This window comes from Amblyomma maculatum, chromosome 9 (genome assembly GCF_055883805.1).
Source record: "Amblyomma maculatum isolate TAMU_Amacu chromosome 9, ASM5588380v1, whole genome shotgun sequence".
Classification (NCBI taxonomy): Eukaryota; Metazoa; Arthropoda; class Arachnida; order Ixodida; family Ixodidae; genus Amblyomma; species Amblyomma maculatum.
The window spans coordinates 90,858,219-90,885,167 of NC_139352.1; the positions used below are offsets into that span (position 1 = coordinate 90,858,219).

General features: G+C 44.7%; 1 long non-coding RNA gene across 1 annotated transcript in view; it reads left to right on the plus strand.

The window, feature by feature from the left end:
* Positions 1-2,416: 2,416 nt before the first annotated feature.
* The window catches only part of LOC146179728 (uncharacterized), a 31,736-nt gene continuing 7,203 nt past the window's right edge, over positions 2,417-26,949 (plus strand). Inside the window, exons 1-2 of the long non-coding RNA XR_014700938.1 lie at positions 2,417-2,506; positions 3,039-3,149. This is a non-coding gene — a long non-coding RNA (uncharacterized LOC146179728). The remainder of the gene's footprint in view (positions 2,507-3,038; positions 3,150-26,949) is intronic.

The window sequence follows — 26,949 nt, forward strand, 5'->3', positions numbered from 1 at the left end:
CTGCTCTCAGCGGCGTGCACAATTTTCGCAGAAGAGAGTCGAAAAGCTATTTTAACATGGTGCGTCATCTGTCGGGCAGCGAGGCAAGCGCACCAACGGCCGGGATGGAGCTTGTCTCACTGCTCGACAGACGGCGCACCATGTTAAAATAGCTTTTCGACTCTCTTCTGCGAAAATTCTGCACGCCGCTGAGAGCAGTTTTTTCTCGATTTCGGAAAATCTAGGCAAGTACCGATGTTATATCACATATCAGTAACGTAGACGATATTTTGCTATTTTGTGAACGTTATTTCAGCTCGAATGGTGTAGTGGATTTTGCATAGGAATGTTTTAAATCCCAGCCCCCAAATATTCAAGACCCTATATATATATATATATATATATATATATATATATATATATACAAACACAATACTACGATACTACTACCGCTACTCACAAGTAACTCTGTAACTGCCAAGGTAACCAAGGTAACTGCAGCGCAGCAGTTCGCACTCGTAGTTCGCACGAGGTCTATGTTGGTTCGCATGAGTTTGTATCAACGGTCAACGGTCTGTGTGGGCCACGACCTGCTGTATAGTGGGTTTTCTTTGTGTTATCTGCCGTATTTTACTTCTGCCTGCGTGTCATGTTGGCATCAGCTGTTTCCTGACCACATCGCGCGTCGTTTACTAACAGCGGTGGATCCGTCCTCGTCTCAAGTTTTCAAGTTTTTGGCGGGGAGTACGTCAGTGGTAAGCCTTTCTCCACTTCTGTATGCTCTCAAGCAGTGCTTACGAGCAATAGGAGGTTAAGCAGAACAGTCCATTGTTTTTCATTTCCGAAATTTTCATCGAGATACTGCTTGATAAAAGCGCAAAAAGAAACTATTTGAGCTCTATCGCCGCAAGTTGTTTGTCTCTTGTCTTTTCACCGCTGTGCAAGGCGCCGTCGACGCTTTTACCGCTGCTACCAGACGTTATTGTTCTTAAGTAGGGTCTGCATTTCAGGCAAACATCGCAAAGATTAGTCGAACAGGTGTTCATGAGACTCCCCCACCCCCCTCATGCGAACAAGGCACCCTCCGCGCGAGCGAGCCGCGCTCTTCGCAGCTGTGTGCACTTCGCACTGTCGCGTGCTCTGCTCGGATAAAAAGAAAGCACTTGTATGTTAGTACTTGTCTGGCCCCAAGTGTGCTATGACATGCCAGCTGTGCTCTGCGGTGAAGGGGCACTAAAAGACGACGCAACTTGCAGCGGTGAGCTCGACTTCAAAAATTACTTTCTCTCTTGGAGCAACAGTTAACTCGATGAAAAATTCAGAAATGAAAGACAATAAGAGCGTTCGTTCTTTTTTTACTGTAATCCTTCCAGGCTGACACTAACATGTCTTCATGGTTCAACATGCACTTCTTTCTGCAAACTGTTTTTTTTTTTTTATTTCGATATACACTGATTTACTATATGTAACATTGGATCAATTAAGGGGAAATGAGGGTGCTCGTTATAATACATGAAGGAAAGAAGCCAACAGTCGGCGAGGCCAAGGAAAGCGTTGGGGATGGTACTTTGTCTTTTTTTTTTTATTTGTTTACTTGGATAATCACAGAAATTAGTAATGTAACATGTTTAGGGGAAAGTTAAACACAAAGTAGAAGAAAAAACAACGTGCCGATGGTGGGAAGCAATATGGCTATTTCCTAATTCCCAAAAGCCTGTTGACAGTTGTAATGAAATGAAAATTTATGTACTTTGCTTACACGATGTTTAAGGAAAGATTTCGAAAATTTTGAATTCTTTATTGTTTTTTGAGTGTGATACTTGGTTTCTCGCTTTTTCAAAACATTTGAATTTTGCTCAACTCACAAAAATGTTTTGGAGCCATTTTAGGCTTTCAAACATGCCTTGGGATGAGTCATCGGGAATTTTTTTGGACAAATCAGGTTGTTGAGTGCAACCTCTGGGACATTTGGTGCAGAACGACCCTTGTTAGTTTTATATATCTGAAGAGCTCAGTCAGTCTGCCTGTACTCAAACAAGAGGACCTTTTAAGGAGGAAGTTTTAACTCATTTTTGCCTGTATGCTTACTGGCAATAACATGTGCAAGGGAAACAGTTTCAAGACAAGACACGAGCTTATGTCATGTAGCTGCACATATTTATCCCTTGCCGCTTATAGTTTTTGTGATTGCACATTTGACCTAATATGAGAGAGCCTGAATTCATAACTTTGCCATTACGAACAGCTCAGCAAACTTGGGCAGTGTGTTGGAGCAGTTTCACGAATTTCATACATCATGCACTTGTGTTCATTTTGGATATTGTACCATATTAGTTTCTGTCCACTTATATGGTTAAATGAGATTTTCTTGTTTGCCAGGCATTTAACAAAAGCTTCTCTGTGAGCACTTTTCATGTCTTTTGTGTGTTGTCATGCAGAAGGTCTCCGAGAGCTGATGGCTTCCTTTAAGATATCGTGGACCCCAGTGTCAAGGCTGATTCTTGGCAAAGTCACTAAGTCTGCTAAGGTAAGAATTTTTCTGTCATCACGCCATGACCAGCTGCGCTCAAAAGAGCTGTACATAAGTTTGGGTATTTATTAATTGCAGTTTTGTGATGTGGTCCATTTGGACAGTCCATTTCTTAATTAAAGCAGTAGCCTATGCATGCAACACTTATTGTCTAGACGAGGGACCGGTTCAAAAGTGTTTTGCAAGATGAGGCTAACATGTGTGCAGTACTAGATACGTTGTGACCCTCTAAATAGTAAGTGAAAGTGCATGAGCAATATCACTTGGGGTTCATTTTATTATAATAGTATGATTAGCTACCACCTCCTTGAGAATCATAAAGGTGCTTGCTGAGTAACGGTTTTGCACTGTAGGGTCATTGCAAACTGGCTATTTTAGACAACCAGTATGTCTACAGAGCAAGATTTATTGAAAGGAAAATAGGTCTGCTGACTACTATAAGGGTGGCAGCAGAACGCTGGAGCTGATCAACTGAGGGATCATCTATTCAACTGCACGTTAATCTTTGAGTGACTTGTCTTCTTCCAAGGCCTCATAGTGTCCAACTGAAAAAGAGAAAAGGAAATGGAAGTGCCAGGTGAATCGCATTGAGATGGAGAACATCCTCAAGGCATTCAAATCTTTCAAAACTCCCGATGAGGTATGTTATGTTCATAATTTGTCACCTCCTTGATAGTCAGTAAAGAGTGATATAGCAGCTTATGGGGTGAGTTGGTGCATAATACTCAGAATTGCAGTGAAGCCTAGACAAACACATAGAAAGAAACACGAAATAGGCACACACTACAAACTGTAATACAAAACTGTACCTGAACTTCCTCTTGCACACTCGGCCACAACTTCCTCCTCTACTCTCAAGTACAGCACACTCGCACATATCTTCTATCCCAAGCAGATATGTCTGGCCAACGATAAATGTTAGCAAGGCAGCATCCAAGCAACAAATACAAGACCAAGACCGTCACTCACATCTTCTAACAAGAGTTAAAACTCCCGCCACATAGGCATAAACTAAAAAAAAACAACACATCTGCAGCTGCCAAGAACCAGGTTCACATTCACGCACAATACATCTAAACAATGAGTCCGGTTTGTGAGTTTCAACACAAAAGACATATGAAGCGAACCCTTATTTCAATCGCTGATTGCCTTGCCCAATCTGGTCAGCTTCAGTTCATTTCTTCTTCACAAGCATAAAATTCTTTTTAATTGCCTAAGGTCGCCTTATTAGGCAAGAGTCGGGATAGGATTGGCAGAGAAATTTTCGTGGCATTATAGACACAAAAGAAAGACAGCACATGTGTCATTGATGCCTCTTTGTCCTTGTGCAGAAATGAAATTTCAGTTCTTGAAGGCTGTTTAAGTTGTTGCGAGGGATGTGTGGTGCATGAGGAATGCTTTTTGGATGGGCTTGAAGACTGCTCTTCTAAGTCTGCTTGGTATAGACCAGATTTTTTTACCCTCACGCGCAGGTTGCCAGGGCGCTCCTGCTCTAGACACTAGGCGACATATCTCAGGCGGGCCCGGCCAGGGGACTGCGGGATCGCGGATCACGCAGGCGCCTCGCGTTGAATACGCGTGTTTGTGAGCGATCGTTGTTAAATTCTGTAGTTGACGCGCTCTAGCATTTATGCATGTAGGTGTGTGCTGTGCCTCGCTACTCACATTTGTCCTTGTTCTACATAATACTACAGCATTTTGATACGCACTGTCCTCTTGAAGCAGTATACGAAGGTAGGCTACCATGCAGGTTGCGAACTGTAAATCAGCGTTTCTGTGCAGCATGGCGTATTTTTTTTCTCGGACTACCCTTCACAAGCATTGAATGCATATGTCTTGCTCTTCTACTTCTTTGATTCTGAGAATGAAAATGTAGAATTTTGGACCAGACTCCATGGTGTGAGATGTAACCGGATTGGCGAGCTTCACGCTAAAGGTTGCTTAGGCAAAGCGTGTTTTTGGCCACCAGTGGTTCGTCTTTGGCTTTCGTTTGCCATTCCTTAACGCGAGTGTAAGTCCGATTATAACGACGCTTGGGCGAGTTGGGTAGTCCACAAGTGCAGAAAGCGCAAAAAAAAAAAAGGTGGAGCTATGTTTCTGAATTTTTTTTTTGACAGCTATTCAAATTTTTATTCCTTATTTCAAAGAGAAGTCTGCATGAAAAATGGTTGAGCGTAGTAGCTTTTTATGATTTCTGCCTAAGACTCAAAAACATAATTTTATTACATGCTATGACCTGGCCGAAATGGCTAAACAGATCTTTCACATACACCGAAAGCATCTAAATAGAGAATAGTATTCGTATTCAGCTGCTACTGTGTTAATATTTGTTCAAAACTTGAAGAAATGGAGAAATTGTGTTGTGCCCTCCAGCGAGTGGCTTGGTGGATAGGACTCTCGACTGCTGAACCAGAAGACATGGGTTCGGTCAGGGAAGCTATGGCAGCTCTTCGAAGAAGATGAAGCTGACAGCGCTTGTGTGGTGTGCGATGCCGGCGCACGTTAAAGAACCCCAGGCATTAATGCTCCGGAGCACTTCACTACGGCGTACCTCATAGCTGATGCCACTTTTGGACGCTAAACTTCATATACCACATCAAAACAGTTGTCATGCTCCAGCTAGCATTTCTTTGCTGCAGTTTCTTCCTTTGGCGTGTATGACAATGTACGTGCAGAATTAAAAAAAAGTATCATGCTTGACATGAAGGCACTACTGTTTGATAGGCGCTAGATTATCCAGCGATGAATAGAAACAATTTTAATGCTCCGTTGTTTATAAATAAAGTGCAACAAAACTTGCATACTGTTAGCTTGTCGATTTCAATGAACACACCGCAATAATTTGTTGGTGTTACTGGCACAGTCGTTGGTCGTACATCAGCTGCCTTCATCAACAAGGCACCAGACAACCTGCATTCACTTTCATCTCGATGTATACTGTACTCTTTTAAGTATAAGTGATTGCATTGTTTATTGCCTACTGTATTCATTCAGTAGCTCTCTTCGAGCCATCCTACCATTTTGGCAGAATCGAGGATGCACTGCTTAATTTTTTTTTTCAAGGAATGGGAGGATGTAGTCTTAGAATGATATATATTCATTCGTGTTGAGTTTATTTTTGTTCTAATTCTCTTGTTTTGGAGGTTTTTTTATATGTAGACATTTTAGCAGCAGCCTACATAGCCACAGATAAAGCCCTCAGAAATGAAAATATGCACATACTGTTTACTTCCACAAGGCCCAACCTCATTACTTTGTCCATAGAAGGCACCCTAAATATTCGTGTTTGATGTTTTTGGACACTACGTAAATAATGTTTGATAAAACTGCCACATACTTGTTTTATCAAACAGATAAGAAGTTCACAGGGTGCAGCTAGCAGAGGACCGGGTTAATTGTAAGAATATGAAAGAGGCCTTTGGCCTGCAATGGATATACAGTCGTGCCCCGTTAATATGGACAACCCGAATTGTGGTCAGTTTTTCTGGGGACGAAACCTTTTCAATGTATTTAAGCCTCGTTAATATGGAAACTCGCTGTCTGGACAATGGACAGGGGAAGAATGCACGCGCCCCATTTGGGCCCATGTATTTTTGTCTCGTTAATATGGACAGTGCTTGAAAAAAAAGCAGAGGAGTCCGAACGCAAGTTAAAGAAGGGCACGCCGCCCGCGAACCTACGCGAAATCCGATACGGCGGGATGCCTGAACGAGCCCTGTGGGGTTGGAAAGAACCAAAGCGGGCATGTCACCATTTTAGGGAGGGGGGGGGGAACGCAAGAGCGGAGAGGAACGTACACAGCAAACTGAGGGTCAGCGTAAGAAAGACCCCGAAAGGGGGAAACCAGGAGATTTCTGGGTGAAGCGGAAGTGCCGCCGTAGTCGGGGAAAACAGCAACATGTGGTTGCAATAAATTCTCCTGAACGTGAACAGAGAGGCCGGTAAAAGCGTAAGAAAGAAATGACAGGAAGAAAGACAAGTGCCTACGGTGGCGGCGGGAACTGAAGTTTTCTTTCCCAAAGCACAATGTGTGTTCCATGAAGCCGTTAACGCTTTTCGGTGAGAGTTAAGACACACTCACAAAGTAGAGCGACAAAAGAAAGGCGACGTACGAACACTCAACCGGGACCGGGCGTCCCGTCCTGGACACGCTTCCCTCTCATGCTTCTGGTTTTCGTCCCTGTTGCGCTGCCGAACTGCCAAACTTTGCACACTAGGCGGTCTGCATGTCGGCTTCGCTTTGAGTCAATGATGCGTCCTTGACAAGGTCTGGGCTCTCCGTAGTCGACTAGCCGTCGTTCTAAACTGTATTCCAGCTTGCAGGGTTCGTTTTATAGGAACACATAAGAACGGCGCCAAGAAGATGGGATTTTCTATAGCCATCTCCATAGCAGCTTGCCAACTTGACTCCCTTGCTTCCTTACAGAAACAGTACAATGCAAAAAAAGAAAGAATCAGAAGAACAGAAAGGCAGAAAGGTTAACTAGGCAAAAAAGTGTAAAGCATCAGGAGCCTGTAACCCTCAACTTGAGCCTGGTTTTTGGCATGGCGGGAGTTAAATGCAAAAGAACAGAGCTGAACGTAGGCGCGGAGAAATCTGTGAATACAAGCGGCAAAAGCCATCTCAGTCATTCCAAGCTGCGAGGGACTAGTATCGACAGCTCAGCTGTTTCCTCGCCTCAGGAGAATCACAAGCAGCTACTTAGCGGCTACTTTGCTCAGTGAAGAGGCCATTTTGGAAGTGGCGGTGAGTAGAGAATCAGACGCTGATTTATCGGCCAGTGAGGAGTTCGTGCTCGAAAGTTCGACCAACACAAATCCCAACATCACGGGTGTCATGGTAAGCGAGTCGCTTCAGACTGCACTACAATTTTTCGAAGACAGCAATGACAAGGATAATGCACTCAATATTGCCGGTGTTCTGTGAAATTTTGAGTGTAGTGCACACCGTTGTGTACAAAAGCAGTCGTTAATTACAATTCTTTTTTCTCAATAAAATCCTTTTGTTTTTATTCATGGCTAGTTATTATGGATTACTCGCTTTATGGACAGTTTTGGTCGGAAACCAAAGTGTCCATATTAACGAGGCACGACTGTATCTCTGCTGATATAATTTTTCGAGACCTGCTACTAGTGTTGCTTTATTGTCTATTACATACACCCTATAATGCTTTTCGTGCTATAAATACCTAGTTGCCTGTTTTTGGTCCTTTTGTACATATTTGGCTACTTTATTAGAAGCAGGTGCCGTACATGTTATTGTCATTGCAAAAGGTATCTGGAGCGCCACTTGCTAATGTCAGAGTCCATACAAGTAGCTCATATTTGACCTGTATTTTTCACCTTCCCTTTCAGTCAACATGGCTCATGCGTAAAGTTGGAAGCCCCCCCCCCCCCCCCCCCTTTCACCTCATGTTCAGCTCTTTGAAGTCACCGGAAGAAATGCAAGCCCCTAACAAAGCTAGAAGGCTGTGACTTATGATCGTTCAAGAGTATTATTTAACGTGTGCATGTTGTATGATGTGACAGGTTCTGCTTATCCTATTTAATGCAGTTACATATGGCCTGGAAAACTAAAGCAGCACTTTAATATGGTGTGGTGCTAGCATAGACTATATATTTTGACAGGTACATGGCTTTAAGGCATTTGTAATATGAAACTATCTAGAATTATCTTGTTTACTCGTTTATAAAATGCATCCATGTATCACAGCAAGAAAAAAAGTGGAATGCCTTGAATTTTGCTGCGCACTGGATTTTCATGCCCAAATCTCGATAATATGAATCATGTTGGCCTAAATTGGTTCATTATTTTGAATTATTACAGTACTGAAAAATTAGTGGTTATAAGAGAGTGATCTAATCTTGCTATGAAAATGATGTACCTTGGCGGTAGAGACTTGCAGAAAAGCCAGATCTGAAATGAAAATGTTTCATGGACTTCAAAGCTGCTTCCTTTGAAGAAATAAGTTATTTTCTTCTACTGCGTGCAGCACGCAACTGATTAAAAACCTCTATAGGGAACCCAAGCTCAAGTTTCGCCATGCGATGGCAGCGCCGCATTCCTGGCATGGTGGCGAAATGTGAAACGATGAGACGTCGCTGGAGCAGACGCTCCGCTAGCTTCCTGTGCACGTGCGGCGATCGAGTTGCATCTGGCGGTTATTTGGCGATACAAAAACGCTTCCGCTGATGCGAAACGGAGGTACTAAGTAGCATTATGTCATGGGTAGCCACAGTAGTAGGCGAAGTGCCAAAAGACGAGGCTCACGTGTGGAACTTTGCAGATTTCATAGGAAGCGTTTACACAAGACCTGTTTTCCAACCACATGCAATCTGAGAAGTCTCGCTTTATTTGTGGAAACGAAAAGGGCATATTTTTCACCTTCTCCATAAACTCCGAAATGTTCGACAGTTGACAAAGACGTCTTAGAGAGGCATCAAAAGAGCACAATGGTTTAACACCACGTATGAAGGGGGTGGAGGATTATCCTGCTCTTCGCTCCATGCGTGTCTTGCTTTGCCGATTTTCTGTGCTCTCTCCCTGTTTTGCGAAAGCTCTGAAAGCAACCAAATCAACAGATATCCAGCTTGCGGCGTCCGCGATCGACAGTGATGTGTGAATGTGCCCTAGGACCAAGAAAATATCTAGGAACGAGGCCTTTTTTTCTTTTGTGGGGGGGGGGGGGGGTGGAAAACATGTTTGGCTGAGTTGCTTTTACAGATTTCCGCAAATTGGCCAATAAATGAACCAATATTATTATTATTCATAACAAAAATATGTTGGAAGTGCAATACAAAAGCGATCCTAGTTATGGCTCGATTGGCACTACTCGCACGGTGCACCCTATTCGCGTCAGAGGTTTCGTAAATGCAAACCAAATATAAATGAAGCACAACCATTTAGTAAGAACCGAAATAAAGCACGATTGTAGTACAAGCTTGGATTTCACCTTCCTTCCGAGCCAGCGAGCCAGTTATGTCGCGTGCAGCGCACGGAGCACGCATGTGCTTTTGAGACTGCTAGCGTTCGTGCCTTTGAAGAAACATCGCCTTCGGACTGTAGCTTATTCTTCTACTGCAAGATCTGCTTTAGTAACGTTGTAATAATAAAAACAAAACCGTATATAGATCTCATGCTACAGCCTAAAACGATGATCAACAAGCGAGCAGCTTTATTTCAGAGTACTGATAATACTTCCGCAGTTTTTAAACATATTATAATGTAGCGTGTGCAACAGTAGCCGCTAGGCAGCTGCTCATCGAGAGTCTCGTGCGCGGACTCGAAGTGACCTCGTGGCATTCGATGAGAAGAAGCTGAGATTGGCTGCTGTCACTTGGTGCTCTGGACCTGCTCTCCTGTGCCTGCTGGATCAACCCCCTATTAAAAACCAACCTTCTTGTTACGGGCCTAAACGGCTACGTGACAATATACGACAATATAGTTACATAGCTGACTTACCTCGAGGTAAACTTCCTGTTCGAAACTGGGTTTGGGTCCACTGCGGAGGAGGGGCGCGCAGCGGAGTTTACGGAGCTTCTCCCAAACGCACACCCCTGGAAAAGCAGAGCGCCAGGCCGGGGGACGCTTGTACCCATTTTTACCGGTGGGTGTCCGGCGGTGCGTTTCGAACTAACCACCTCCCGCAGCCGAAACGGGTGCTCTAACCACTAGGCCATGGCTCTGTATAAGACAATCAAAGATATCAAAGGAAGCTTCTGTGCTAAGCTGGGCGTGATAAAGGACAAACGAGGCAAGGACCTCACTGAAGCCTCGGAGATAAAGAAGAGGTGGCAAGAATACACAGAAGAACTGTACAAGAAGGACCCGAATGTGCAAACCCAACATAAGACGGTTGTGATTACTGATCTCGAGCCGTGCATCCTGAAGAGTGAAGTTGAATGGGCCTTAGCCAGCCTCGCTAAGAACAAAGCTAGCGGAATTGATGGCATTCCAGCTGAGTTGCTTCAAAACCTCAACCATGACGCTGTTAACATTCTGCATACATTATGTCAGAAGATTTGGACAACCCTGCAGTGGCCACAGGATTGGAGGAGGTCAGTTTACATCCCCATTCCACAGAAAGGCAGTGCCAAAGATTGTTCCAACTACCGCACGATCGCGCTTATTTCGCATGCTAGCAAGGTGATGTTGAAAATCCTCCAAGGTAGGCTGCAGCAGTATGTGGATCGGGAGCTTCCGTACGTGCAAGCTGGGTTTCGCAAGGGCAGAGGAACTAGAGACCAAATTGCCAACCTTCGCTGGATCATGGAAAAAGCAAGAGAGTTCCAGAAACCCATCTACTTCTGCTTTATTGATTATGCGAAAGCGTTTGACTGCGTAGATCACAGCAGATTGTGGCAAGCCCTCCAAGAGATGGGAGTTCCAATTCACCTCATCTGTCTCCTCGGGAACCTGTATGAAGGACAAGAGGCCACAGTCAGAACTGGGCATGGTCTTACTGATTGGTTTCCGATTGAGAAAGGAGTGAGGCAAGGCTGCATACTGTCGCCCTGCTTATTTAACCTATATGCAGAGTGCATCATGAGGAAGGCCAGTCTGGACGAGTCTTCAGCTGGAGTGAAGATTGCTGGAAAACGTATCAACAACCTTAGATATGCGGATGATACCACTTTAATGGCAGAAAGTGAAGTGGAACTCATGAGACTTCTGATGCGCGTACAAGAAGAGAGTGAGAAGTTTGGGCTTAAACTGAACATTAAAAAGACAAAGATCATGGCACCTTGCCCTATCAAGTCCTGGAGCATCAATGGACAAGAAGTGGAAGCTGTGACAGATTTTCTCTTCTTGGGCTCCAAAATTACCTCGGAAGGAGACTGCAGCCATGAAATTAGGAGACGCCTGCTTCTGGGAAAGAGAGCAATGGTTAGCCTTGACCGCCTAGTAAAGAGCAGAGACATTAGTCTGCCAACCAAGATCCGTATAACTCGTGCTATGGTCTTTCCAGTTGTGATGTATGGATGCGAGAGTTGGACTGGGAAAAAGGCTGACCGCCGAAGAATTGACGCATTTGAATTGGGGTGCTGGCGAAGACTCTTGAGAGTTCCTTGGACTGCCAGAAGATCAAATCAGCCGATATTGTCGACCATAAACCCTGAATGCTCATTGGAGGGTCAAATTCTAAAGTTAAAGCTCAGCTACTTTGGTCATCTGATGAGAAGAGAGGAGTCGCTGGAGAAAGATTTGATGTTGGGAAAGGTTGAGGGTCGCCGGAGAAGGGGTAGGCAGCGAACGCGATGGTTAGATGGCATCCTCGGGGCACTGCAGATGAAGTTATGGGATGTTAGGAAGATAGTGAGAGACCGGAAAGCGTGGCGTGACACGGTCCATAGGGTCACGAAGAGTCGGACACGACTGAACTGAACTGAAACTTCCTGTACGTTTTCGCTAACGTGGGAAACGCATTCACAATCAAAATTTACTCATTGCCGTCTGTCGTCTGCTCTACAGTGCAGACGTGAATAAAAATTTTCTTGCCTATAATTAAGTTTCCTCCATGGAAATACGCGGCAGATTGTCCAATCATCAAGACGGAATGCAGGCGGAATGTTGCGATGCACCTGCGGGGCCGCGTGCTCGTTCGAGAGAAAGTGCGCGGCGCACGTCGCGAAGGCAGCGAGCCGAGCCGGCGGCATCCCAGTGTGTGTTTTTCTGCCACAGATGGCGTTGCCCATCAGGAGCCGCAGCGCCGCTCAACGATGCTTTGGGAGCCTATAGCTTTGTGCAGTGCTTCATCGGGTGCATACTTCATTGCACCGACGCTCTCTATTTGCTAACATGTTTATGTTAACGTGTTTGTAGTAACGAGATTTGGGTGCACTTGAATGAAAACATAAATCTGGTTACTTGGAACAACCAGATTTATTGCAACCGCTCAACACTTGTAGTGATATAAATGGCGTCAAAGAATGATTTGCCTTTCTGACAGGTGGCTGCCTGTTCGCCTTCAAAGTGAAGTTCATAACAAAGAATCTCGATTGGCTTTGAACACTCTGCGTTAACCCTTTCTGCAGTCTGTTCTGTGCATGAAATATATAACTTAATATCCCGACTCATCGCCCTGCTCCCCTTAATCAAAATATTCAGGCAAAACCGTCATTGCCAACCTCTAGGAAGAGTCAGTCACAGGCCGAAGACGTTCTCGGTAATCGTTCTTTTTTTTTTTTTGCTTATTACGCAGTTTCTTATCTGCTTTTGGTATAGCCTCTTTGTCTTTTGGCTACTGTTTTTCTTTTCTTGTATTTGGTATTTGTTTTTCTATTGAACCGGTATTGCTTTTTGTTATGTGTTTGTACTGCATACGCTTCCAATTCAGCTTTTCCGGAGCTGCCCTTGCATGAGACAAGCTGTAGATTTCATAGACAGTAAAACGTTTTGCGAGTCTTCTGAGCAAGATAAGATCCCATGAGTTTGTTTTGTTTGCGACTCAGGCTATGAGAGACGCCGTAGTGGAGGACTCCGGAAATTTTGACTACCTGGGGTTCTTTAACGTGTGCTGACATCGCACAGCACACGGGCGGCTTGCTTTTTGCCTCCATCGAAAAGCGGGTGCCGAGGCCGGAATTCGATCCCGCATCCTTGGGAACAGAAGTCGAGCACTGTAACCACTGTGCCACCCCGGTGGGGCATAAGATACCATGATTAAGATCGTCAAACCGCACTAGATGCAGAAAAAAAAGAATGAATATTCTCTAGATTTTGGATTTTTATTCAGTCCCGGAAGTTTGAAAAATTAACCTCCTCGGGTTTATGGCTCACATTCTTTTTTTTTAGTGTGATAGCATGCCTTGCAATACAAAATGCTTACTTACAAAAATAGGTACATGCCAGATTTTTAAAGGAAATATACTAAGTGCCGGTGATAGGTGGCCCTTTCTAGATTTCCTTTGGATCAGATTCATACTGTCGATGTTCACATCTTTTCATTTTTTTGTGCCGAGATTAATGTTTCCTCCCTGTTTAATGGCTCCAAAACTTCATGCTTCTTCCAAGTGCAGTTTTTTTCTGCTCCAAATATGGATATTGCTACTCCAAAAATTAAGATTTTGTTGCTCTTAAAATTGTTACAAATCCTATTTCAGCTGTTATATCCCTGCATTTCTGTACTCTATTTTTAATTTTTACCCAAAATTAGTTTTTCTCCAAAAAAGGTGCACTTCAGGCCATGAAATGCTTGTAATTGTTTCAAGATTTTTTTTTTCTTCCTCCACTTGCGAATGCACAACTCTTCGACGTCATTTTGTTTTGTTGCAGCTTTGTTCCAAATTTCCAGTGGCTATAGACCAAATTTATAGCTGCTCCCGGGCGCGGCCATTTTTTGCCGATGGGCGCGCCGCCACGTGGACACTTCCTTGGGGACTGCGGGACCGTGCTTGTTCAGTAGGCATGTTCAGCTAGCGTTCAGGAGCTAGACGAAATTGCCAAAAATATTTTCATGGCATGATTGTGTTGGAGCAAGTTTTTCATTGTCGTAGAGTTAAAATAGACTAATTATTAGTGGGATTTAGTTCATTCACGTTAACTGTGTTTGATGCTCAGCATGCAACTGCGCTATAATGCTGCCATTTTGGTGCCTTACTGATGACAAAATGTCTGAACAATTGCAAGCATTACTCTTGCACCCCGCTGGGGGAGCGCGGTGGTTATGGCGCTCGACTACTGTTCCCAAGGATGCCAGATCGTATCCCGGCCGCCGACGGGCGCTTTTCGATAGAGGAGAGAAGCAAGGCGCCCGTTGTGCTGTGCGATGTCAGTGCACGTTAAAGAACCTTTAGGTGCTCTAAATTTCCGGAGTACTCCACTACGGCGTCTCTCATAGCCTGAGTCACTTTGGGACGTTAAACTCCACTAACCAAATCAAACCATTACTCTTGCGTACGACTCGCATATAATTTCACTTCCAGTGAGCTCTTCTTCCTTCATGCCACCCATTTCGAACCTCACCAATTGCGCTGTGCTGTCGTTAGCGTGGTGTGTGCCATTAACACCAACAAATTATCGCGGTGTGCGCATCTGAGTCGACAGGCTAAGAGCAGGCAAGTTTTTTTGTGCTTTATACATACCGCCACATTAGGATTGTTTCATTTTATCCCTGGAAAATCTAGTGCCTATCAAACCGTAATGCCTGCATTTCAAAAATTTTTGTACATGTCAAAGGAAGAAACTGCAGCAAAGAAATGCTAGCTGGAGCATGACAACTCGGTTATCAGTGGTATATGGAGTTTAGCGTCCAAGAGTGGCATCGGCTATGAGGTGCGCCGTAGTGAAGTGCTCCGGAAATTTAGCAAATACCTGGGATTCTTTAACGCGCGCTGACATCACACACTACACAAGCGCCTTCATCTTCATCGAAGAGCGGCCATAGCTTCCGTGATCTAACCCATGTCTTCTGGCTCGGCAATGAAGAGCCCTATCCACAGAGCCACCGCTAGAGGACACAACACAGTTTCTCTATTTCTTTTAAGTTTTGAACAAATATTAACACAGTAGCGCCTGAATACAAGTACATTCTATTTCAATGCTTTCAGTGTGTGTGAAAGAGCTGTTTAGCCATTTGGGCCAGGTCACAGCATGTAATGAAGTTGTGTTGTCTCGGGCAGATGCTAACAGCAAAAAGCTATTGCTCTCAAATGTTTTGCACGCATACTTCTCTCTGTAATAAGGAAATAACAGTTTGTATTGCTTATAGTCGGATTGCACACAGCACCATAAAAAAAAAAGAAAAAAAACTTTCGTACCAGTATTATTTTTTTTTTTTGCGCTGTCTGCACTCTTAGATTACCAACTCGCCCATGCATCTGTTATAGTCAAACTTACACTGCTGTTAAGGAACGGCAAACGAAAGCCAAGACAAACCACTGGTGGCCGAAAACATGCGTTTTGCCTAAGCAACCTTCAGTACGAAGCTTTCAGATTCCGTTACATCTCACATTATGGAGTCCGGTCCGAAATTTTACATTCTCATTCGCAGAATCAAAAAAGTAAAAAGTGAAGCGTGTGAACTATGCGAAAGGCAGTCCCAGAAAAAAACGCCGCCACTGCGCATAAACGGCGATTTACACTTTGCAACCTGCATGGTCTACTACTTTCGTATATTGCGTTAAAAAAAGAACAGTGCGCTTTAAAATGCTGTTGTACTCTCTGGAACAGGGACAGGTATGAGTAGCGAGGCACAGCATGCACCTCCATGCATAAGCGGTACATTGCGTTAATGACAGCATTGAAGAATGATCGCTCGCAAACACGTATTCAACGCGGGGCATCCGCATGACCCACAGTCCTGCAGTCCCCTGTCACGCGTGCCTGACAGATGTTGCCCAGTGTCGAGAGCAGGAGCGCGGTAGCAGCCTGCGTGTGAGGGTAAAAAAAAACTGGTTTGTAACCTTTAGCTTGTTTTTCGCTGTGAAAGACTGCTGCCGAGTCGCACTCACGGCACCAAAACAAAGGCCATCAGTGCAAACTGTGTTGATAGGGTGTTGAAACAGCACCTGACAAAAGGCCTAACAACTGCTGGCGGAACAAAGTGTCCAATGGCATGGAGAATAAAGACGCCTGTGCCTTCTGTTGGCTCCTTATCTGTTTGACAAGCGTTAATGACTATGGGAATGGCGGACTACGTGTGGAGACTGCGCATTGTTGTGCAATGACCACTGCCTTCCCCCCCCCCCCGCCTTCCTCTTCCCCCTGGAAAAAATTTGCAGTTAACCTGCACCCCCAAGCCTGCTTTATAGTTAAGGTAGGTTCTAGAGCTGTGCACGGGCTGGGGCTGCTCAGAAGCCCTTGGGCTTGGTCCGGGCCCAGGTATATGTCTTGGGGTGGGCCGGGCCGGACACCCTGATCACGAACACATGCAACATCTGCAAAAGTGCGAATACAGTCATAGTGTGATAAGTGTCTAGAATGCACAACATTTTCCTGCGCCGTTCCCACGCGAGAGCTTGAGAGTTCTTTCTCGCGTTACCCGTTTTTCCTCCTCGCTGCGAACGGATCTTTGGTAGCCATCAGTGACCGAGCAGAAGGGCAGCTTGTGGGCTATTTGGTTTCGAGTTTGCGTCTCGGCTTTGGTAACACCAGCACTGATGTTTAGGTGTCCGTTTTAAAATTCGTGCCACGCTGTCGCCTATCACACATCACTTGTGACTTACTCCCGCCTCGACATGGCCTCATTTGAAGCGGCACATAGCTCAAAGCATTTGCGGTGCAGGTGTTTCCTCTTGTTCCTGTTGCTGCGAAAAGTTCACGTGAAAGGCATATGGTGTGGTACAATGGTACTGTCCGGATTTCCCTGGTTCGAACCCGACCTCGGCGGCTGCGTTTCGATGGAGGCGAAGCGAAGAGGCGTCTGTGTGATGTGCGATGTCAGTGCACAAGATCCCCAGGTAGTCTAAATTACTCCGTAGCCCTCCACTACGGCTCCCCTTTCTCTCTTTCCACTTTAACTCCCCCCTTCCTCTCTTCCCCTACGGGGCGGTTCAGGTGTCCACAGACGCAAGTGTGACAGATACTGTGCCTTTCCCTTCCTGTTAACCAATTATTATTATTAAAGGCATATGGTGAGCCAGGCGAGCTCACCGAGTACTTGGCCTCAAAATCAACCCCTTTTTTAGCTTTAGAGCTAGCGCACTTTCCAAGAAGCAAATAAGCTGCTTACCGAAAACTTGTTTTCTGATCAAAGAACGTGTTAGTCTTTCCAGCCACAAATTGTAGCAATGAAAGAAGCTTCAGCGCCACCGGGTTCAATATCCAGGAACGCCGCAAATGCCTCAATTCAATGAATAACTTTTTTTTTTGTGCACTAAGTTAATTCTATGTATGCCTTGTGCCACATATATTCAGCAGATTTTTCATTTCAAATGTGACAACTCATTTAAGAGCTTGGATAAACTTATCATTCTGAAATTATTTTATCATTGTGAAATTATTTTCTTTTTCATCGCTTCAACTGCAATTAAAGAAAGACGGGCTGGGCCTGGTCCTTAAATCTATGCACCGGGTTGGGCTGGGCTCAGGCAGAAAATTTCGGCCCGTGCACACCTTTAGCAGGAACACGGTCAGCATGAATTTGTAAACAAAACAGCACCAATAATTAGCCAATGCCAAAAATTAGTAGTTGCGAAAAAATGTTTGGCCATTTTTACTCAGCTGTCATGTGTATGCATATGTGTCCAGCAAACATCCACTGTCTAGTCTAGTCTCTGTTCTTCTCTGTCGCCCACCTGACTGCATGCAAGGAGCTAAAAAGCTGGGTTAGTTGCATTGATGCCAAGCTGGATGGGGAATGTTATTGAAGCTAACATTAAGGCGGGGGTCCCACGGTGGCCATCTTGGTTTTAGTTCAAATTCTGCCATCAGGCTACGCCACTGATTCAGGACTGAGAAAGTGCCTACCGGCCTTGTCCCCAGTTGGCCGAGCAACCCAACCTTTGCTTTGTAGAGAAGCTTTTTTTTGTTGGAGGGTGGGTTTTCAAAGCCCCATTTTTCTCCCCGCCATGCGCAGGGGGAAACATTCACCTGTTCTTAGCTTGACTACAGCGGATAGCAGGACTGCGGGGGTGCTAGCTTGCCTTACCACGGCTGAACTTGAGCGGCGACGCACACCGCCGCCGCTTGATTCGGCCATGACCAGTGTGAGTAACGTAGTGTGCGTAACGTAAATGAAAAGTAGGTTGATCGTCACCTCAATTCGTTGTTGTTCACAGTTCTTGATAGAGTGGAAGCTTGAGTGAGTTGATGATACATCGTCGACATACATTCACGATAGCTCAAGTGGATACCAAAAATGGAAAGGTGTGATATGATGGAAAATATTTATGTGGCCCTTGTATACTATACTTTGACTCATACCACTGCGAAAGGCAGGGGCTCCCTGGCCCATTCAAATGCGCACTGTAATAGGTAATTGTGCTCCGACGCACCCCTCGAATCGGCAAGGGCGACAGTGGGAGCACAATTGCCTATTATAGGTGGTGTGGGTAATGGTTATTCAAAGAAAAGGAATGAAAGGAGTGCTGCCGGCCGCTTCAACTGCTATCTAAAATCTGAAGTGCCCGAGCTGCAGCAGCCGGCGGGAAGGCAAAATGATAAGCAAAGGATAGCGAAGGGAAGTGCAGAGGGGAGCTATAGCAAGAAAGCACAGGGGGAGCTTTGTACATTATCTACTACGTACAAAAAGAAAAAGGAAAACGCGTTCGCCTCGCTCGTGCGCAAGTGTCAAAGTGCGCTTGGTCCATGGCGCTCGGCCTTTCGCAGTACTAAAAACATTTTTTGAGACGAAGTATACATCTTTGGTGGTTTCGTCATGAACTCTGGCTGAAATCGACACCTGTATTGTCTTTCCTTTGATACCCATCTTTTGAGCTGTTATCATTTCTGAAGTTATAGCGATTATAGTATGTTCTTGCGAGCTCCCTGGTGCAGAACTACTTTTATGAAACGTTATTGCAAATAATAAAATTGCAATAAAGTCGGTTTCAATCAACAGTAATCATTTTCTTTTTTCTTTTTTTTTAGTTCGGGCTTTTCTAACCATAAAAACTGGCGTTGGTAACCTAGTGAGAGCTGAGAAAAGGGCGATGGCCAATTTCATTTTACCTTAGAGAAGAGAGTCGGCATTGCGAAATAGGTGTGAAATACCTACCAAGAGGGTAAGCACCACGCAGCTGCCGCAACGCATTCAGGCTAAATTTTTGGGGAAATGAAGTGGAGAGGGGAGGGTAGCAGGCAGTTAAGAGCAACGTCGCCAGTAGAAGCTGGTTAGTTTCGCAAGCACATTAGACCGCTCCTTCTCGACCCTTCCCCTTTGAATCTCCTCTGTTCTCTTCATTGGTTAGAGGTATGTCTTTGCTGCATTGCGAATCCAGTGTACTTTCTATATATTTATTTACTTATTTATTTATTCACTACCAGCATCACCTGCTTTCATAAAACAAGCATAGAACGGCCACTCGCGCTAACCACGGTAAAATGCATAACTGGCTGCCACTGAGGCATTCTTTGGAATCAAAGGATTCGTTTCTGTCATTGTATGTGCAACAAAAGAATAATGCACGTCGTCACTTCGGTTACTTACTGCCCCCAGAATTTGTCCAGACATGTACTTCCTCGCGCTGCCCTGATTTGGCCATTTGGCGTGCTGAGCAGCTTTTTTATGTTTTTGTTTTAGAGCACAGCTCTTTGGCGCCCGTTCCTGCGTTTTGCGTCGCGGTCTGCGTTGTCCCTCGTAACCAGCTCCGCAGCCAGGGCAGCGCGCGCTCCTGCCACCATTCGCCGCTGCGTGTCCCGCCCCCTACCTTTTTCCTTTGTGGCGACGGTGTTCTCCGGTGTAAGCGGATCACGGTGCATACATCCTAAGCCGAAACGTAGAGCCACGTTGACTTGACTCGCTAGCGGCGTCAGCGACATCAGTCAGCCGCTGCTATCTCTTCGCTGCGCAACGCTCCTACAGGTCCACACGCTGCTTTCTACGAACTCCTGATCCACAAAGCTTCCTTCATGACAGTCAAGAACTGTTAGTGGAGTGTTTCTTGCAGAAATATGCGTGAAAAAATAAAATAAAAAAGTCTGTAACTGTACATACATGTCTTGCTCGAAATCTTTGCTTCAATCTATCGAAAAGCTGAAACAGCCAATGAGATACGCTCAAATTTCTCATTATAGGAAGTAACGTAATCGTCGGCAATTTTTCTGTTGTAATAAAAGTAGGAAAAAAAACGCGCGCGCTGATAAATGTGGGTGTGCGTACTTTCCTTTTCATAACGCGCTGACCGCTTTCTTTTTTCCCTGGGAGGAAGGGGGGGGAGGGGGGAGGCATTTCCATTGAAACACACGACGCTATATAGCGTTGACGGTAAGCTAACCTCCCCCCAACCTCCCCCATTTTTGTTTTTGTGTTTTAGATTGAGCTCCTTGTGCTATATATAGCGACATGAGTAGGTGGGCTGAAGGTGAATGCACTAGCGCTGGCAGTAAGCGTACATTGGTAATGGTACTCCAGCTATAATAACTACCGCAAGCTGTAGTTTGAAGTCAGTCTGCGCTCTTGTTGCTACATTTTTAGCTATAAGGTGCGTTGAGAAAGCGGACTGCCATACTAGCAGCACTCGAGAGCGTGAGTGCAACATGATTTTTCTGAAATATATGCTAAATATATGTAATGCCTCCCGAGGGGTGATGTAAATAAAATAAATAAATATATTTGAGCAATAAGACGACCAGAAAACTGAGACATCACGAGCAGTTATCTAAATATGCGCCGCTTTGCAAGTAGCACTTCACTTCACTTTAATACCTTAAAGACCCTCATTAGAGGGTACTACATAAGGGGTGGGGCGCACGGAAATGAAAAACAGAATAGGTGACATATATGTGTAAGTTGTACAAATACAAGAATTTCACTGTGCAAGTACACGTGTGATTCGTTCAAGAAATAAAGATGGACATGTGATAGCAGCAAGTTCTCTGGGAAGGCCGTTCCAGTCGTTGGCAGGCCGGGGGAAGAATGATGAAGAAAATGTAGTGGTGCGGGTGCGAGGTCGGGACACTTGCTGCTGATGACCGGTGCGGAGGGAGATACGTGGTGGGGGTGCGCAGATGTAAGGTTCCTGTCGTAGCTCGGAGTAAAAAAACTTCTGAAACAAACATAAACTAGCAATGTAGCGACGATGAGCAAGGGTAGGTAGGTTAGACTGTGATTTTAAGGATGATATGCTGATATCAAAAGAATACGATGAATGAATGAATCTAGTTGCTCGGTTTTGAACTGCTTCAATTGAATTACGCAGATATGCTTGTTTCGGAGACCAGATGGGAGATGCATATTCTAATTTTGATCTAACTACTAGTGATTTGTATGCGAGGAGCTTGACATGCTGAGGTGCAGAGCGTAGGTGACTCTTTAAAAATCCTAGTGTTCTGTTAGCGGATGATATGATGTTTGAGATATGTGTATTCCACGTAAGATCCTAACAAAGATGAACACCAAGGTATTTGTATGATTGGACAATGTCGAGAGGAACGTTAGATATGCTGTAGCTGAACAGGAGGGGGTAATGGCGACGATGAAACGACATATATTTACATTTACTTGTGTTAAGTGTCATTAGCCATTCATTACACCAGTCTTTCACACGAGTTAAATTATTTTGAAGGGATTGTTGTTCAAAAGTGTTACTGACTGTTCTGTAAACAACACAATCGTCAGCAAACATCCGAATATGGCAATATAAGTTCTCAGGAAGGTCGTTAATATAAGTTAGAAACAAAAGTGGCCCAAGTACGGATCCTTGGGGCACGCCCGAGGAGACTGGTAGGAGGTTAGACATTTGATTATTGACGATGCCTGATTGGAAGCGGTGAGTTAAGAATCCTTTTATCCATGCTAGTATATCAGGATGCAAGTTTAGGCGAGAAAGTTTCAAAAATAAGTGGTTATGAGGTACCTTGTCAAATGCCTAGGCGAAGTTAAGGAAAATAGCGTCAGTTTGGAGGTTAGCATCAAGGTTAGCATGTAAATCATGAATGAAAAGTGCCAGTTGACTTTCACAGGAGTATCCTTTGCGAAATCCGTGCTGCGAAGAATGAAAAAAATTATTTGAATCCAGAAAGTTCATCGTTAAAGAGTAAATAACGTGTTCCATGAGTTTGCATGGTATGCTGGTGAGTGATATGGGCCGATAATTCAGTGGTGAATCTTTGTTACCCGACTTGTGGACCGGAACAACCTTCCCCACTTTCCAGTCATGGGGTATGGCACCTGTAGAGAGAGACTGCGAGAAAAGCAAGCATAAAATCTTAGCAGAAGTATGATCAACATTTTTTAGAACCCTTGTGTTAATTTCGTCAAAGCCGGCGGATGATGACAATTTTAGTTTATCAATAAGACATGATATGCCGGCATTGAAGTTCTTGTGTCATTTGCTGTCGTGAAAAGAGGCGGTTCTTGTCCTTTAGTGAATACAGATGCGAAAGCAGAATTAAAGATATTAGCACACTCAACATCGGAAACAGCGCGTCCGGAATCATCAGTGAGGGTAACAGTACGTATGTATTGCGGGTTTAAAAGCTGCCAGAATTTAGTAGGATTATCTTTAAGTATGTTGGGCAGGTCAATATAATAAAATGAGTGTTTGGTGTTTTTTACTGCAACCAGGTATGTCTTTTCAGTGGTGTAATATTTTTCCCATGCGCAGTCCTGTCCAGTCTGGTTGGCACTGCGGAACAAACGTTTCTTTTTGTTTTCTAATCTCCCCAGAGCCTTGGTGAACCATGGTTTCTGTTTGTTCATGCGGAAGCTGCATTTGGGAACATATTTGTTAGTAAGTTCGTTCATTTTATCGGCAAACATCAACCAATTTTCGTGGATTGTTTGTTCTTGGAAAGAGCGCTGAAAAGTTGGGAAAAAAGCTTCCAGTTCCCTGTTTATGGCTTCATAGTTTCTTTTGTTATAAAGGGTGACTGTTTCTTGACATGTGTTTCTTGACAATGATTTCATAATTTGAAATTTACTAGCCCCGGAATTCTTTCTACATGTCTGGGGATCGTACAATAAGATACCCTTGTTGGTTCATCAGCGGTTCCAATGAAGATGGGGGAAAAAGGGAGGGGGGGGGGGGAATCGCCCCATTTAGACAAGTACTGGTGAACCTACACTGTTTGCAAACATTGTCCCCACGAATGTGTGAAGGGTTGTTTCATCATTGATGAAAGAAAAAGAAAAACATCCCGAGGAAACAGTATGAAAAATTGAAGAACTGACAAACATGGCTGCTAATCCTCACATTCTCTCTGTAGGTAAACCCTCGTAACTGCCATAAATAAAGCGGGTACTCCAAAGCACCTTCCATACGCTGCGACGTCAACGCCGGCATCACGGCAGGCGTCGCAAAAGGGGAATGCACCTGCATGTTCGTGGTGCTGGCTCGCTCACCCTCTCGCGCGGACTGAGAAAATTTGAAAACCACGAAGAAAACCATTCTGTGAAGAAAGGAAGTAGGGGGAGCTAAGTGGACTTCAGGACGAGAAGAACGGAGTAGGAGACAGCCGCGCGGTCCCAACCCCTCGCTAGTTTCCGGACGCGTGTAGCGCGCACGTGTGACGCGCCAGATATCTGGCAGGGACAAATCGCAGCATCAGCGCTCGCGATGCACGCATGCGCAGACCGGCTTTGGCTGACGCATGCGACGACGTTGGCGCGGCACTGCATGACGCGTGTGTGTTTGTAGTCGGGGCTTATGTATTCCAGTAGTTCCCTTCACCTCACGCCACTCTACCCCCAACATGACGCAATTTTGGATTGACTTTGGGGAAGTGGTGTGCCTTTATACTTTCTTCAATCGCCGCACTGAGAGAAAAAACTTTACTAAAATGCTAAGCAGCACAGGCATCAGAATGTGTTCATTTTTATGTTAGACATGACATTTTCCCAGTGCATGCCCAGATTATTGTGGTCAATTTTGGTCAATCTAATCTGAATTTATTAGCTTTTGAAGGCTTACAAAAAGTGGTTGTGAACTTTAGGCACACTGTCTCTGTGCAATGCTGTTTCTTAGGCTAGTTGATGGAGTTTCCTCATTTTGACAAAGCGCGAAAGAGGCAGGGATGGTCGAGAGAGACATGGAACAAAGCGTTTTGCCTGTCCCTCGTGCCTGTATATTTTTAGCCCTTCCCCAAAATGACCAGTCCCTGTCCTTCTCTCTTCCTTTCTCATGAGATCAATCATAGTGGCAATTCGTTGACCTCATCCTCGTGTTTTGTTGTTCCAGTATGCCATGCAGCGTTTCAGCAGGATTAGAGTTGAACAATGGCAGAGCTGGTTCACTGCCACTTGCTGCACCTAACCCTTATCCTCCTGCTTTTTTGTCCACACAAAAACTCCTTAGAATGACTTTCCAATCAGTCGGCTGAAGTATGCTCGTGAATGTTCAAGATGCAAGTTGACAGACCCTTGAAGCAATTTGTCTAAACCAAGAAAATGGCAGATGCTCCAAATATTTATGCAGTTTCTTCTGTGGCGATGCTGTTTCAAGTCATTTCGTTTTTTTAACATTATGGTTCTCAGATTTATTTCCGATTTTATCATTGCAAAGGAGAGGAAATTTGCCTTTCTATGAATAAAAACAGTCTGCAAGGTGTGGTCACCATTTGTTATCTCTGCACAGCAAAAATTGATGTTCGCTACATGTGGGAACGAAGCTATAGCGATAGCTCGACGCGGTCAACTGTGGGTTTCACAGCAAGGTCTCGACATATAGCAGTCTACATCGAATTGACGGGGTATTGTTATCAAAAGTCCATTCGAAACGGATTGAGCAGGTTCAGCCCAGTTCGTGAATGTGCCTTCGTGCAAGACTCATGCTCCTATCTCCTGAGGGAAGCAACAACTGCTGCCTTGGTAGAGCTTGCTGCGTGTCTTCTGCGTGTTTGCTTGGAATTGCTTTCGCACTGCTAGCTGTGCTACTACGCTTATTTCTGAATCTTTTTGATAAAGACCACATGGCTCCTTGATGCTAAGCAGTAAGGATTACAACTAGCGTTAGTCTTGGTTTTATTTCCTTTCACTGCTTTGCATGTTTGTTATCGGAAATGCTTTCAGTAAAAAAAGAAAAATGCCACTGGTGGCCTCGACGTCAAGACTGCGTGCTGAATCAGACTGCCATGCGATTTCCACTCCACACATCGTCGCATATTTCATTTCGGTGGTGTCAATCGACATTCAGCCATTCGGAGGCAAAAATTCTGAGCCTCCTCTACTTACTTCACTAAAGCCAACTGACGTGTTCGAAGGTGTGAAGAGAATGATGTCCTATGTCGAAAGCAAACACGACGTTTATCTACTATTTTTTTTTTGTTTCAGTACAAAACCGGAATGAGGTGCAAGAAACACCCAAAAAGCTCGGAATTTCACTGCGATGACTAATCGGGGATGACCATGTGCGCTCTTAAAGGGAGGCTGTCATTGTGCTGATAAATATGTTCAATTTTTTTCATTGCGGCAGTCTAAAAACAGCTGCGATGTGCGTGTGCCGCGATGGATATCAGTACTCTGTTCTGCACGACCGCTCGATACAGACACGTGCTTTATTCGGTCAAACCACCACATGCACTAAATGTCCGTGAAAGCGTTTACGGTGCATTGCAAAATAATAATAATAATAATAATAAAAAAACAGACCCCTGGCCTTGAAACATGAATCCACGGCTTCGAGGCTTACTATTTACGCACAGAGAAGTAGAGAGTGGTGGCTGTGCACGCGCATTAGCCCTACTTGGCCCCACTAATGCCACTGCGTGTCCGCAGAAGGAATCTGGTAATTCGGTTTACATGTAGGTAAGCACTTTTCTCTTGTCACAGTGAAATGCTCCCAGCTGCCCTCTCGGCGTCGCTTTATTTATGTTACGCTGTCTGCAGTTGAAACTTCTCTCCACGCAGTTTAGTGCGGTCAACTGTCCCACATTTGCAAAGATGTCCATACAAGCTTCGTAAGTGAGCATATACAATTAGACAGACGTACAACGGCTGCTACGTTTCATTATCGTTTCATTACGGTGATTATCGGTGATGATGTTTGGTTTTTGATTATCTACGAGCACATATTTGTGAAGTTTGTAAGAATGAAAAGCACTGAACCAATTCAGTGTCTATTCTCATTTCAGCTAACGTTCGACATTCAATTCAGCAGCCTTGAATTCCTTCGTATTTTTTTTTTTCATCTGTATTCCGTATGCGACGTTGGCCGTTTTGCAGTTGTGTCTCTTATAGCGGCTGCGAAGCTACATTCAAAACTGTGCTTTCCGAGAGGACGGCTACAGACGCACATGTGCCACTGAAAGCTCTAGGGAACAGAGCACGCACCAACGAAGATGTGAAAGAGACAACCGCTCGATACCGCTGGCCGAAACTATTTCTTGTGGTCCACTGTCCTATTCCTTTTTCGACCAATATTTGAGAGTCGCATGACGCACATAACATCAACGGTGGATCATACGCGTGGTACGCCAGCTGCAAGCATTTTGCCAGCACACCATGCAGCATAACGTGGCAACATCCGTAGCACTCGCTGTCAAACACATAATGTCTAGATTTTGCTAGAAATACCACTGGCTACCAGGATGAAGAACCTTGTCCAAGCAACCTGCAATCTGTCAAGGCATGTCTTCATTTTGATAAATTTGCACCTCTGTCGTCAGCCGAAAAGCACGCCCGAGACATGTAAATTTACCGGAAGATTCTGCGCATTCTGTTTGGTTTTTGCTAGCCGTATCACTTGCTATCCGAGCCTGAGGCGCCTAGCGAAATATGAATGCGTGAGGGAAAAGGTACAGGACCAGAAGTATATTCAGAAAAGCACAAAATAGCGCAAAGCCCCTCAGCGATTGGGCGTGAAGGTTAGCGGCTTAGCACTGCAGGTGAGTGTCCACTGTT